This window comes from Camelus bactrianus, chromosome 23 (genome assembly GCF_048773025.1).
Source record: "Camelus bactrianus isolate YW-2024 breed Bactrian camel chromosome 23, ASM4877302v1, whole genome shotgun sequence".
Classification (NCBI taxonomy): Eukaryota; Metazoa; Chordata; class Mammalia; order Artiodactyla; family Camelidae; genus Camelus; species Camelus bactrianus.
This window is the reverse complement of record NC_133561.1, coordinates 11345283-11358946: the sequence shown is the minus strand read 5'-3', so window position 1 is coordinate 11358946 and position 13664 is coordinate 11345283. Positions and strand designations below refer to the sequence as shown.

General features: G+C 40.1%; 1 long non-coding RNA gene across 3 annotated transcripts in view; it reads right to left on the bottom strand.

Moving 5' to 3' along the window:
• Positions 1 to 13664, bottom strand: part of LOC123614000 (uncharacterized) — a 287572-nt gene that overhangs the window by 93270 nt on the left and 180638 nt on the right. The gene's annotated exons all lie outside the window — the stretch shown is intronic.

Below are 13664 nucleotides of genomic sequence, written 5' to 3'. Positions count from 1 at the left end.
CCAGTTAAACACTGTGCATACATATCCTGTTGTCTTTTTCCTTTTCTAACCACAGCTGACCTTACTGCGCTGGAAAAAAGGAGACATCGCCCGCCAGAATGAAGATTGCAATGTAGTGTTTAGTAGACTATTTTGTGTTTTTGATTCTCAAATTCAATTATCAATTTTTTTTTTTTTTGCTGTTCCCATTGTCAGCCTAAGAGCTCTTTCTTCTGATGAAATTTATTTTGCAATATTTCAGGTCATCTGTTTCATAAGATCCACAAAACGTACACCAACTCAAAGAGTCAAAACAACATTGGAAAAGATAAAACAAATCAAGCTGAAAAGCCATATGACATTTTAGTTTTAAAAATTTTCATATTCCCAGTGTTATCAGCAATACATCATTGCAGTTTGTAATTTAATTCAAAAAAATCTTTTTGGTTAAAGTTACTTTTTGTCGGTTAAAAAAAAAAAAAGTTAAAGCCGTAGCAATCATACTGAGTATTTATTGAGTTCTCACCATTAGATTTTTTTTTTTTTTTTTGCTGTATTGATATTTGTTAGAAAAAAAATCTATTAATTATGTAATTGGTAGAGTTACAGATAGAGGAAAACAGCTAACAGTCTGAATGAAAAAAGCCCCAAAAGAATAGTTTCCAACTTCTGTTCACTATTTACATTGTATATTATGCTCATATAATTATTCTTGTAGAAACATAAATTCAGTAGTGATTTTTACTACTGATTTTCCTAAAATTCTTTAAATTACACAAACTTTCAAGGATTGCCAAAGAAGCAATATCATTAGAGTAAAATTTTACTTAATGATAGTAAGTTAAAATTAATTTTACATACATAGAATGAAAACAACAACAAAAATATATATAATAGTCTGTCATTTAGGAAGTGCAGCTCCTGGATCTGCTTCTAGAGTAGCGTAATGGGAATGTATCTTTAGCTGAGGAAATATCTTTGATTCCTAGACATATTATTATCCCCTCTATTTACCTTGGTTAAGCATAACACAGCTTTAAGCAAGTATTTTACTCTGTTATAATATGTTTCTCACATTTTTATGGGTCTGAATGTGAAGAAAAGTGAAAAGACTCTATGTTTAAATCAGTAGTGCAGAAAAAATGTGGGAAGGATTGATTCATACTTTGGAAATAAATTTGTCCTAATAGAAAATAAGCCATAAATATTCAAAAGGCCAAGTAACTCTTGTCAACTTTAATCATATCCACATTAACTCCTCTGTACACTTCCACATTTTAAGATTGTGCTTATTTTTGAATATAATAATGACATAAATTCCCCGTCCTTATAACATTTCTGGGTGCTCTTCATTCTGCCCCGAGATTCCAGTGATTTCTGATTGACAGAAAGATTACCTAATAAACCTTCACTACAAACTAATTAATCACTTTGAATACAACACTAAATTGGCAGGCATAAAAAAGCAAATGAGATGGGTGTTGAAGACCATTTTCGAATGACCTTAGTTAAAAGCCAAGTACGGCCTTAATTCTTTTTTCCCTGTGCCTTCTTCCTGTCACAGGAACAGATCCAAGTGTACCCTGGCATCTTTCTCCCCCCAACACTGCCCGCTGCATCCTCAGAAACGTTTAGCTTGGAACACTGGGGGATGAAATGGTCCCAAGAATCAACAAGTATTTGCCCAGCCCTGGAACGAGAACACAACCGTGTTGCCCGTTGCAGAATGCAATGTCAAGGTCTCGTGCAGAGTCCCGGACCCCCCACCTGCCCTGGCTTCTACAGCACTCCTCGTCCACACTACTGTAACAGCATAATGACTTCTTACACGTCTGTGGGTTCCTCGCAGGCACATCTTTTATTCATTTCCTCGGCACGTGGCATAGTATTTGGGCACTCAGTACTTGTGTAGTAAATGCATGCCTTCTAGAACAAAAGCTGGCGCCTTTCAGTTACCCTTTTGCCTCGAAAGGGTTATTTCAAGTTGAAAGGTGTATTGTCAATTTTGGCTAGAAAGACAATGTTCCTTCATGCAATCAAGATCCCTGGCCCATTGTTTTAAAGAAGAAGGGAAAAGAAACGCTTAAACAGGAAAGAAAAGAAAGAAACATCTTGGTCAGTCCTGACCATTTGTTATACATGTGGTCTGGCCAGGTAACTGAAGTTTGAGAGAGTTCGTTACGCATGAACCCATCAGTTTCATTTGTGCTCCGATTTGGTGACATAGGTTCCCCTTGGGCTTTTCCCCTTCCTCCACATGCATCACCACAAAACACATTTCATCACTTTGGTCCCACCAATCTCTGGGATCAACAGCTCTGTTAAAGGAGAAAAGATTTTCCCATATAAAGCAGAGTTTCCTTAAATCCATCCAAGGCATATATTTTGTCAAGTCCCTGGTCCACTTTCCTTTGCTGTTTATCTCAAAAGGACCGGACACCGTCCTGCAGAAATCTACCTTATTTGCCACCATCCTCCACTTCCGGATCCCTCAGAGAATGCCTCCATCTTTCGTGCAATCTGTGCTCTAGGATCAAAATCCCAAAGGCGGCAGTATAAGGCCCTACAGGAGCAGCAAGAACAAAAAACATTTTATAGATTCTCTCTGTTTCCACTTGCAACAAGTAGCCTCTCAAGGTTTATCTGATACTCTTCTTCTAACCTCAGGCCTAAAAATAAATGAGGATGAAAAATAAACACAGGACAGTCTAAAGAAACACAGCCCTGGTAATCTGTTACTTTGGAAGGGCTCTACCCACCACCGGCTCTATCCTGAGCTGGTCCCTGTCGGTCTCCCCGTGTTGCCCATGGTAGCTTTTGTCTGCTGTCCTCGGTCATGGCTGGCTGCCTGTGCTGGATGAGTGGGTCCCAGGATCTGTCTGTCGAACTCCAAACACAGATATCCCTCCTACCAGACAAGCTGTGGCTCCCTGGGATATTAATGAGCCCCCAGCTATTTAGTGGGTTTTCTCTTTCCCATCCCTGCTCCTCTGCTTCCGGTCTCCCATCCTGCCCCCCAAGCCCGGCTCCTTCAGCTCCCTCTCCTCCCTGCTTCCATCCGAGCAGCTCAGAGACAGAGAGGGAGAGAGGAATTATTTATTGTGCGTCTGTTTAAAATGAAAGGCTTTTACATTTTAATGAGCACTAAATAGGTGCGAGGAAATATTGTTCATTAGCTGTAATCTGCGGAATTGCTTGAGTGAACTTCCTTTGGAGGCTGCTTTAAACGGTTCACTCAAGTAAAGCAGTTTGTATGGTAATTAAGGGAGCATTTTGCTGTCAACATCTGTGCTGCTATTTATAACAGGGGAGGGAGCTCACAGCTCCACCGGAAGAGCAGGAAGGGGTAGGTGTTGGGAGATGCAGGTGGGGTGGGGTCAATAACTTTGCTTGATGGTGGCACAACTATTTCTTCTTGGCACTTTTACAACCACGACAAGCTTCTTTTTCTTGCTTTCCTTCCACTCAGCCTCTAATAATTCTTAAAAAAAAAATTCTTTCCCACTCTTCCTGGCTAGGAAGAATTATCTCTCTGACATCTCTTCATTAATCACATTCTTCACTTGACAGCCCAGGCAGGAAGATTCAAGCTGCTCTGGAGAAGCAAGTGGTCTTCAGCGTTGTCGGATGGTTTCTTTCTGTCTGCCTTCCATTTTTCCTCTTGATCACCCTTCCTCACACGTACAGTGGCATCAAGAACCATGTAATTCAGGGCAGACAGTGATTGCTGCGAACTACCTTGGATCCTTCAAATTCCTACTCTTGTAGGGAACCAGCCATCTCTCCATGACCCACAAGGTACTCCCAGCAACAAGCCTGATTTGATGTTTCCCTACAGTCATCTGTAGGACTATCTGCATTCTCCCCAATAAAAGGAAGTCCTGGCCCTGCATACCTGCAGATCAAAGAGACTCAGGATGGAGTGCTGATCTGGAAAGTTCCAGGGACAGACAATGAGGGCAAAGGTGGTTCATCAGAAAGGTAGCCTGGCTATGCTGAAGCCAGGACTAGGAAAAACAAGAGCAGACAATCAGCAGAGGCAAACAGCTTGTAGAAGAGCCATCAATGAGAGCCGGTAACCCTGTAGTCAGGCCGGGACGGGCAGTGCTCCCGCGCTTCGAGGGACTCAGAGAGGCAAGTCAGAACCACAGCTCTGGGTGAAGTGGAACTAGTGGACAGAGGGATTAAAGCAGAGATTTTTGTTTGGGGAATGAGACAAGGACTCAGTTCCCGGGTCCAGTGAAGTATAAGGTCTGAGTCAAACCAGCAGTCATCTCAATGGGATATGTTATCCCTGCACAACTGGTAGGTCTTTTAAAATCTTCTCCCACTAACAGCAGAACTATTCCAAAATTCTTGAAAACAACAGTTATTTTCTTCAGCTGTGAAGGTCATAGCTATAAAGGGACAAGGAGTCAAGCAGATCTTAACTGAAGGAAGACTACAGACCATTTACCAACGAGCCTGGGATTCTTAAGTGCAAAGAAAATATTCTGTTCATTTGTTCTGTATTCTTTCTTTCTGTCTTTGAGTAGGGACTCAAAATAAAAATCTTCTGAATGAAAGAATACAAGACTGAGGATTCTGCAGATAATGGAATGACATAATAGTGGAAACACTGACTTGAAGTGAGAGTCATAATTGCCAACATTCCTTCTCCTGGGGAACTTTCATTTAATCAGTGAATTAGTCAAGAATCAACAGCCTTAAAATTGAATACTCTTGTTCATCCCATTCAAAAATTTTAACTTGGAAAATATACTGAGAAATTCACATCAAGTGCCCATGGAAAGGGATTGTATGTTGCACACAGAAGCTCTACTTACTTCTGACAATCCTCATCATAACTCTGAATTTCACCAACTCTCTCTGTATGAAATATCTTCACTTGTTATTAAGCACAATATTTTACCCTGATGCTATTTTTGTCTTGACTGTATTTGTATTTGCTTATTAATTGACACTTGGATTCTGTATTTTGTCCCAAGGCAATTGCACTAAGAGACTAATTTTAAAGAGTCAAATAGAGATGTAAACAGATGTAGTAAAACTTCAAGTGATTAAAAATAATTCACACTTGGAGATAACATGAATAACTCAAATCTACAAGCGGCCCCAAGTTACTACCAGTTTAAAACAACTGCCTTGCCTTACTTCAGTATATTTAGAATGGGAAACTCTCCTGTCTGAATGTTGTTCTTTTCCTCCACGAAAGTTTCCTCTCTAAGTGAAAGATGATAGGAAAATACTGAAGAGGAAGCAACAGAAGAAGAGAAGGATGAAAGAATTAGCATTGAGTCATTTTCCAAGTGTTTATACAAGTGTTATCCATAAGCCAATATATGCAATATTCCTTTGTAGGGTATGAGACAAGAGCTCATCCGCTGACCTAGTGGAACCAGAGTGCCATTTCTAAGAGTTTTGATTTATCCACAAGACACACTACCAGCCTGCAGACTTTACGTTAAGCTTGATCCCACATCTCAAGAGGCTTTAAAAAGTGTAGCCATGGAGACAAATTAAAAAAAAATTTTTTTTTTGTTTTCTTGTTTTTTTTAATTTTTTGGGGGGGTAGGTAATTAGGTTTATTTATTTATTTATTTATTTATTTATTTATTTATTTTAATGGAGGTACCAGGGATAGAACCCAGGACCTCATATATGCTAAGCACACACTCTGCCACTGAGCTCTGTCCTCCTCCCTGGATTTTAAAGAAATAAGTACAATGGAGTCTTCTAGATTCCATCACAGGTGTGTGTATTGGATGGAGAGGGAGGATAAAGAGATAACTGTCAAGGAGATTCTATCTGGGAGAAAGAGATACCAAGAAAGTCCACAGAGTGAAGACGGGTTGGAGCAGAGGTACCACGAGCTGTGAAGGTTAAGGTTAAGAGTCAAGGAGGCATTCTGGGAATTTCACTCTCACTATAATATGGAGATGATGGAGAATCACTGAAAACTTTTAGTAGGAAACAAATGCTATCTCATTTGAATTTCAGACCCCTTGAGATCAATGCATGTGTCTCTCTTTGTCCTTTTTCTCCACCAATTCAATTTCTGCTCATCCTTCAACTCTGTTCTCAACACTGAGGTTCATAGGACCCTCACAATAATCACTTTATTCAGAATTCCTTACGCACTTAAAGAGAAAGTCCACCATACCACATTTTAGCTGCTTACATGACTTTCCAACTACTGCATTTAAATTCCATTAAAAAGCAGAACAAATTGCAAGTCCTAGGAGGACACACATGATTCCTTCTCCCTGGGATGCTCTCCCACGTCACTCTCTCTGGCTATTCCACATGCTTCCTTTCCCTCTAGCCTTCTCACGGGAAGCAGTTGGGTTAGATGCTTCTCTGTGCAATACGCTTTTCCCTCACTGTGCTGTAATGGATTATTCGTCTCTTCCAGTAAGACTTACAGTTCTTGAGGCCTGAGACTCTGGCTTATTTTCTGCCTCCTATCCAAGGGTTAGTAGATTACCAAATATAAAGTTGGTGCTCCATATATATTTGCTAAATTAGCAAATAGAATTTGTGGCAGCATTTTATTAAAGACTGAATTCAGATGATTGTTGAAGGAATGACGGTCAGCTATTTTTTTTTAAGAAGTCTTCATTTTCTTTTTCTCACACCCCATATTTGATCCTTCATAAGTCCTATTAACTCTGCCATATAGCATGAATCTTTTTCTCTAGAGCCGCGTGGTTTATTTTCTCTGCTTCTTGCTGCTTACCCATGCCGTTATTGTCTCCACTAATTTCTCCTGCAAGGCTTTGGTTTCCGCTTACTTAACCTGCCATATTCTAGTTTGTTGTGGCTCCAACGGTAACCTCAAATCTAAATGACATTTTCATTCCAGTTTTAAGTATCTTAATTGGAGAGAGGGAAAGAGAAAGGAGTGAAAAAGAAAACAAACAGCTAAATCCGATTGGCTCAGTTTAAGCTAGATACTGGTTACCCTCGGGGTCACGTACCTACTTCTAGTGCCACCAGCTGAAGCCAGAGAAAGGTGTAAACAGGGCTGCCGAAGCCCCCCCCCCCCCCCACAGGGGCGATAGGCTGGGAAGGAATTTCAAAGAAGGCAACTGAAGGCAATGATAATGGTTTCTACTATGGCTCTTTAGGTCACATGATTGAGCACCTTTTATGCATTGTGGGTGACGAGTCTTGAAGAAGATGAAGGAGAAACAGAGAAATCTCTCTCTCTCTCTCTCTCTCTCTCACACACACTCACACACACACACACACACACACACACACACACACCAAGGCAATGGTTTTAAATAACCTTCTGTCTCCCTTTTCTGTTTTCCATAGATTTCACCTTGCCTTAATAACAGCATTCCATATGCTCTGGTTTTATGGTAATGATGAGGAAAAGGAAGGAGAAAAAGGAGATATGAATTCAGATTATTATTACGGCTGAATGTTGGAAAACCAGCTGGCAAGTTATAATTCACTGCTGTTCATTAATCAGGTACCACTTAGATCTCAAATATGAGATTTCTTACATGCATATTCTTGTACAAGGTTAGGAGATGAGCAGGATAAAGGCAAACATTCAATGATAATATAACATTTAGCACTGTCTGGTAAATTACTTTGTGAATATGTTTTAAAACCTAAGAATTTCTTCTGTTTCTTTCTGTGTAGAGTTTTTATTACAAATCTGTGTATTTGCTATGAAAGGCAACCAAATACTCTAAAAGAAAAATATTTTGATCTCCTCAACCTTGGAGAGTCGATGCAGGGAAAGAGGTTTGGATTTGGGGAGCCGAAAGTAAGAAGTAGAAAGATAGAATAAAAGCTGGCGTGGGAGTGTTTTAGGCTCAAGGAGAGAAGCCAATGATCAGAGGAGAATCAGAGGTCTAGAATCTGGATACAGAGTGCATACGAGCAAGGAAGGAGGCTGAGAGTCGGTACCTGCAAACAGGAGTGTGGCAGGCATTCTCTGCTTGGAGATGGGACACCTTCTCTGCTCACACGTGAGCGGTAGGTCTGGACTACAGGCAGAAATCCAGCCAAGGCCCAGAAATCTAGTCAGAGTGAGACTGAATAAAGAGATTAAGAGTCTGGCCAGCAAGTAGAGGGCACTAGTGCGAAGGAAAGTACTTCTAGTCACAGGGTTTCTGAACAATAGCTGTAACTGCTCTTGGCGTAGGGAATAAGAAACCCAGAGAGGATGAGGATTCCTGGGATGGGGCTGTGGGGGCAGCGATAAATCCAACACCTTTCTATTAGAAAAGGCTTAATCTTGCTTATACCCTGACATAGATCCTGCAGGAACAGCTAAGAGTACAGTCCACCCTTTGATCCGGACAGACACATGCCACAAATATAGAAACATTCAAGAGATGGCATATAGTAATACAGTTTATATAATTATTATTGTTGACTATAATTTACGGCATCAGCTTTGGCAAACATCTCGCTCATCTGAGGACAGTTATGTGAAATTTTGTTAAAGTTAACTATGAACATTCTTGAGCACAGACTTTCTTCCTTCACATCTTCAGAAGTTTGACTCACTTGCTTTAAAATACTGCTCTCTATACTTTGCTAGTAAGACTATTTCCTGCCCTCAAAAAGATGAAAACTTGATAAATTTTTCTGATTTTTCTTAATATTAAAGTATGAATCTATATTTTTACTTCAGGATGAAATTCAATAAAAAATTTAGTATTTTCCTTCCGGAACAAGGAAAGAAGAACATTCTTTGGGGAAGAGAAACCTTTCATATTTACCATGCCCTCTAGTAAGACATTTACTAGATTAGATAAATGATCACAGTTTACACATCATGTTCCATCATCCTAAATGTAAATAATTGAGTTCATATAAAAAATACATTGATATAAATATATTGATCCATTAATTTTAAAATAATGTCAATGCAATGTTTATATTCGTGGGGTTATAATAAAGATCTTTTCTCAAGGCAAAGTGTTTTTTTAATAATAAACAACTTTATGATTATAGAGTGAATGTATCCTCTTTAACAAGAGATTTAAGCAACTTGCTTATTTTGCTTATGTGTAGGACCTTTTGGATTTAAAATATTCGAAGTACCTTAACAGAGTGATAAATTATCTTCATTTAACAGAAGCTTGATTAATTTCCTTCTTCAAACCACTACATGCTTGTAATCATATCTTGCAAAGAAATATTTCATTAAAAAAAAAGCACTCGAAAAAGTGAGCTTAGGCTATGGAATAAAAAAGAAATCGGAATGTAATATATGTAATCTGGTGTTTCCTGAACACTGTAAATAAAATCTGCTCCAAAAAGGCACGCTCTGAGCCAATGAAACTGTGATACAAAACAGATATGAAAGAAATAAAACCTATCGGAAGCATGATCACTGTGCCAGTTACAAAGATCTTTTCAAACACGGTTGCATCGAGAATTATACTGTTAGCCTTAACTACTCTGCTAAATGTAATTTCAGAGCAGCTTGGCTATGCTGGGACCAATAATGTTTCAGCAGATGTTAACAGTGAGGGAATTTAAAGATTACAGAGTTTCACGGGTGCAGTAAAGCTGCAGTGGGAACAGAAATATTACCGTAGCTGTTATGTTCCGAGTGCATCGCATTTACTGACAAGTAATACATGAGTGATAGTGAGGACCGAGGGAATGGAACTTTATACTTACTGGTCAGCAGCATATAAATTCCATAAATTAAACAAAGTTTTATGTATTCTTCATTTCTTTTCAGACTGATCTTCCTCAGAGGGCCTTTGTTTCATGTTAATTCCATCATCAAAGCTTTGTTCAGCCATACTGTTCTCTTTAAAAATGTCTATCCTCATTCAGGCTTTGCTTCCACACAGACGTCTCCATTATTTTTAAATTTTGGAGTGATGTCCAAGGGAACTTCAGGTAACCTCAACATTTTTGATCATGGGCTCTATCAGTCTCCCTCTCCTTTTAGAAATCCGATCCTTGTCCATTTAAAAGAGATCACGTTCAACTTACTTCTCCCCTTAATGGTCTAAAAGGAACAATACTCTGATCTCTGAAGATGTGAATGGGAGAAAACTTGGCTAAGGGCATTATCTTTCTTCACACATAATCTGGGGGTCAGGACAGTAAAAGAGAGGGAGAATGTTCATCTATTTACCTGGGGACAAAAGGAGAATGGGCATAACGTTTTATGTATTCCTTTGTATGACTTCCAGCTTCTTTCTTTAGTGGAGCCAGCAAAAAGTTCTTGATGGACCAAACTTATTGGATCCCAATAACCCCATTGGATTGCAGGACAAACCCAAAGTTAGATTATAAGATTGTGAGAAGCAAGAGTGAAAATATACTTTTATAGTACAACCAAGTCAGCAACAGTCTAAAAAAAAGTTAGACTGTCTTAATGTTGGAAGTTGTAAGACTTAAACTAACAGTGTTTGGTGACGTCCAATAGACATGCAATTAGCCCTGTACAAATCCATTTTTTCTAGTCATCTAGACACAAAGAAACAACTTCATATGTCTTGGCCCTCACCTTACGTTATTGACCAGACACTGGAGTGGAGTTTTCAGATAATATGTTCCAATGGACATTCCCATTTAAAATCTCGAGGTCAGCCATACCCATGTTGAACCCTCACCTGGTCCCTCTACCCTCTTCTTTCTCCTTCATGGATTTGACTCATGTGTGTGTGTCTTTCTTGATAGATTGGGAGCATGGATTGTTTTATTTTCTGTTGTTCTTCCACCTACAAGCACTTAAACAGTGCTTTGCAATAGTAAACAAAGAAATAATAGAAATAAAGAGACAAGAAGACATTACCAAAGACCTTAGCTTTAGCTATCCAGAAAGTACATGAATTTCAGGAAATTGTGTTAAAAGTATTCTTGAGTTATGTGTTGTTGTGGAAACCTGTATTTCTAAACTGTAAACAGTAGTCTGTTGGTGCTTCTACCATAAATATTTCTTAACATTTAAATAAAACTGTAAGGTGAAGAGCTGAAATAGACATTAATTGGTCACCTGATCATTTAGTTCATCTTGCTTTTTTTGTTGTTGTTGTTTTGCTTTGGGTTTTTTGGGGGGGGGGGCAGGAGGCTGAGGATTTTTTCCCAGAAATTCAAGAAAGGAAGTTTTCTCAGTAACCCTCCCTACCAACCATCATCCAACCATCATTATAGCTTCTCATTGGTTATGGCCGAAGGAAAATTGTACCTTCTTGGATGTGGAATGCAGGAGATAGTGACATTATTATGGTTTCAGGTAGGCAGTAGTCTCCTTATTTGAAAAATTAAATAAATTGTTTTTCTGAGTCCACATTTCTGGTGACTTTCACAAACTGTGAAGGGTCTGAAGTTTTACCTATTTGTAAGCGAAGAAGTTAGCCTCTCCTGGACGCTAGAAAACATGGGACTCCTGGATCAGAGGCAAAGGGTTGTGTTACCAATGGCAAAAGCGGAAGCTGGAGTGTGGCAGCTGCTCCAGGCCCCTAAGTCCTAATTCTCACAAGGCAATATGGCCCCTGGACACACAGTGGGTCACATTAGGGGAGAAGAATTTGGAGTTTCAAACATGCCCTTTGCTCCGGAGGGACACCTTCTCTCTCTCCCCCAAGGCTGTTCGCTGTACAACGTGAGAAAACAGAGTGCCTCTGATCTCAAGATGTACAAACTCGTGAAAGGTCCATGGAGGAGTGTCTCCCAACAGGAACCATTCTCCCAGCAGGGATCATCTAGACGTGCCAAGTTGTTAACCTCGGAAGGAGTTTTACTGAAACATTGCTTTCAGGTTCGCACGGGTGGGTCCCCAGGAGCACTGGGCCGAGCGCAGGGCAAGATGGCAGCTAGTTCCCTGGGGCTTAATCCCTCCCGCATGGACTCTTAGATCTTCTTTCAAACAGATTCTTGGTCCATCGCAGGATGTATAAAGGGTAGAAGTTATGCGCCATTGAAATATAAGTGGTGAAAGCAGTTTTAATTTTCTTGCTGGCGCTATTATCTTTTAAGTCCTAATAATCTCTCTCAGGCACAGGCCTGGAGCCTATAAATCTGTACAAGTTCAATTAGCAGTGCAGTGGAACTTCTCCTCAACAGGGCAAGGCGCCTGGTAGAAGCAAACAATACAAGTCTCGCATGCTGCCTATTAAGAAGGGAGACACCCACACAGCCGACGGCAGACTGAGAGCCTTTTTATTTTGATGGTACTATTTCACTGTCGATCATAAACTTAGCGAAGCAGGCTCTCTCTACCCTGCTCTCCTTTTATTGGATATAAATCACCCCAACAGGAAGTTTTATGCCGAAATCCGTTTACTGTCCTTGTTGGGAGTCTTTAAATTAATATTTATAAGCAGAAAAAGACCTAAAAGGATGCAGCAGTAAAACAGCTAAATGCTTCAGTTGGGCTTGAACTGATTTCCACTCCTTGACCCTTGACATTTCTTAATTACTCCTGCCCCAAGATGTAGGGTCAATGCCGTCCCTCTGCCTACAAATCCCTGGCTGTGGTGGACAAGACAGGAGTTCAGAAGGGTTTCATCTCTGGGCTACATGTGATTTCTGAAAATCTTCAGTGGGCAAGGATCGAGACAGAGGAAAAGATAAAATTACAGATGAGTTAAGCTGTGGCTAAAAAAAAACAAAACAAAACAGGGCTTAGTAAGAATGGTTCAAATTGAAATTGTGTAAGGATGGATCTTCTTAAGTTCCATAAAAATTCATAACTTATCCTAAAGTTACCATCAAATCAAACATCAAGCTAGATTAATTGCTGAATTTTCATGGACAACATTCACCTCACACCGTGGAGCAGACCATGTTGATTCCATGACTCCATTCTTCATGGCTGCCTTGTGTTACAGTCCCTGTTACACCAGCCTCATTGTGTCCACCCCTGTTTTGTTCAACAGTCTACACCATTCTTCCTCTGCCTAGCCATGTGCTGCAGGCAGACTGGCCTCAGCTCCACTGGGGCAAGTCTTGTGGTCTGAGGCAGTCATGGTGCAGGCATGGTGCAGGCATGGCCAATTCTGGCCAATGTGATATAAGGGAAAGTTGAGTAGGATCTTCTAGAAAATGCTTCTTCACTTTCAAGAGACAGCATGAATGGTGACCCTCTTACTGTTGTCACCTCTGGAACTAATGTGGCCTTCCTGTCACCTATCATTGTATGCCACCTGTAGTCCCAGACCAATCAATTCGACACCCTCCTCTACATCTTCACTTGCATGGTTAACAGACCCCTTACACACCAGGAATGCTCCTGTCATAGGGCCTGTGTGGGGAGATTTACTGAACTTTATCTTATATTTGTTCCATCAGATTTTTACATTCCTTTGATATTTACAAGCATTCTTTTTTTTCTTTTGATAGCACCCTGCGTGTGTGTGTGTCTTTAAAATATCTTCTCTAATCTTTCTGGGGATATTAGCTGTAGAATTTTGAAAATGGCTTCATATGTTTTATAGTTTTTTCCTGTTCCCTGCATTGCCTCTCTTCTTTCCACTTTCCTTGTGATTAGTCTCTGCCTTTCCTGTAGACTTTTCTCATATGTCTGGTGATCCCCTAGCGGCCTGTTTATATTTCAGAGTGAACCACTAGGCAGCTCATTGGAGGCCTCTTGGGGCTTGTTGGTTGGTGGGCCATAGGGTGACCCAGTGGGAACAAGGCCATTTCACTGGGGATCCTTAATTACATACTCTTTTTTTTTTTGTCTT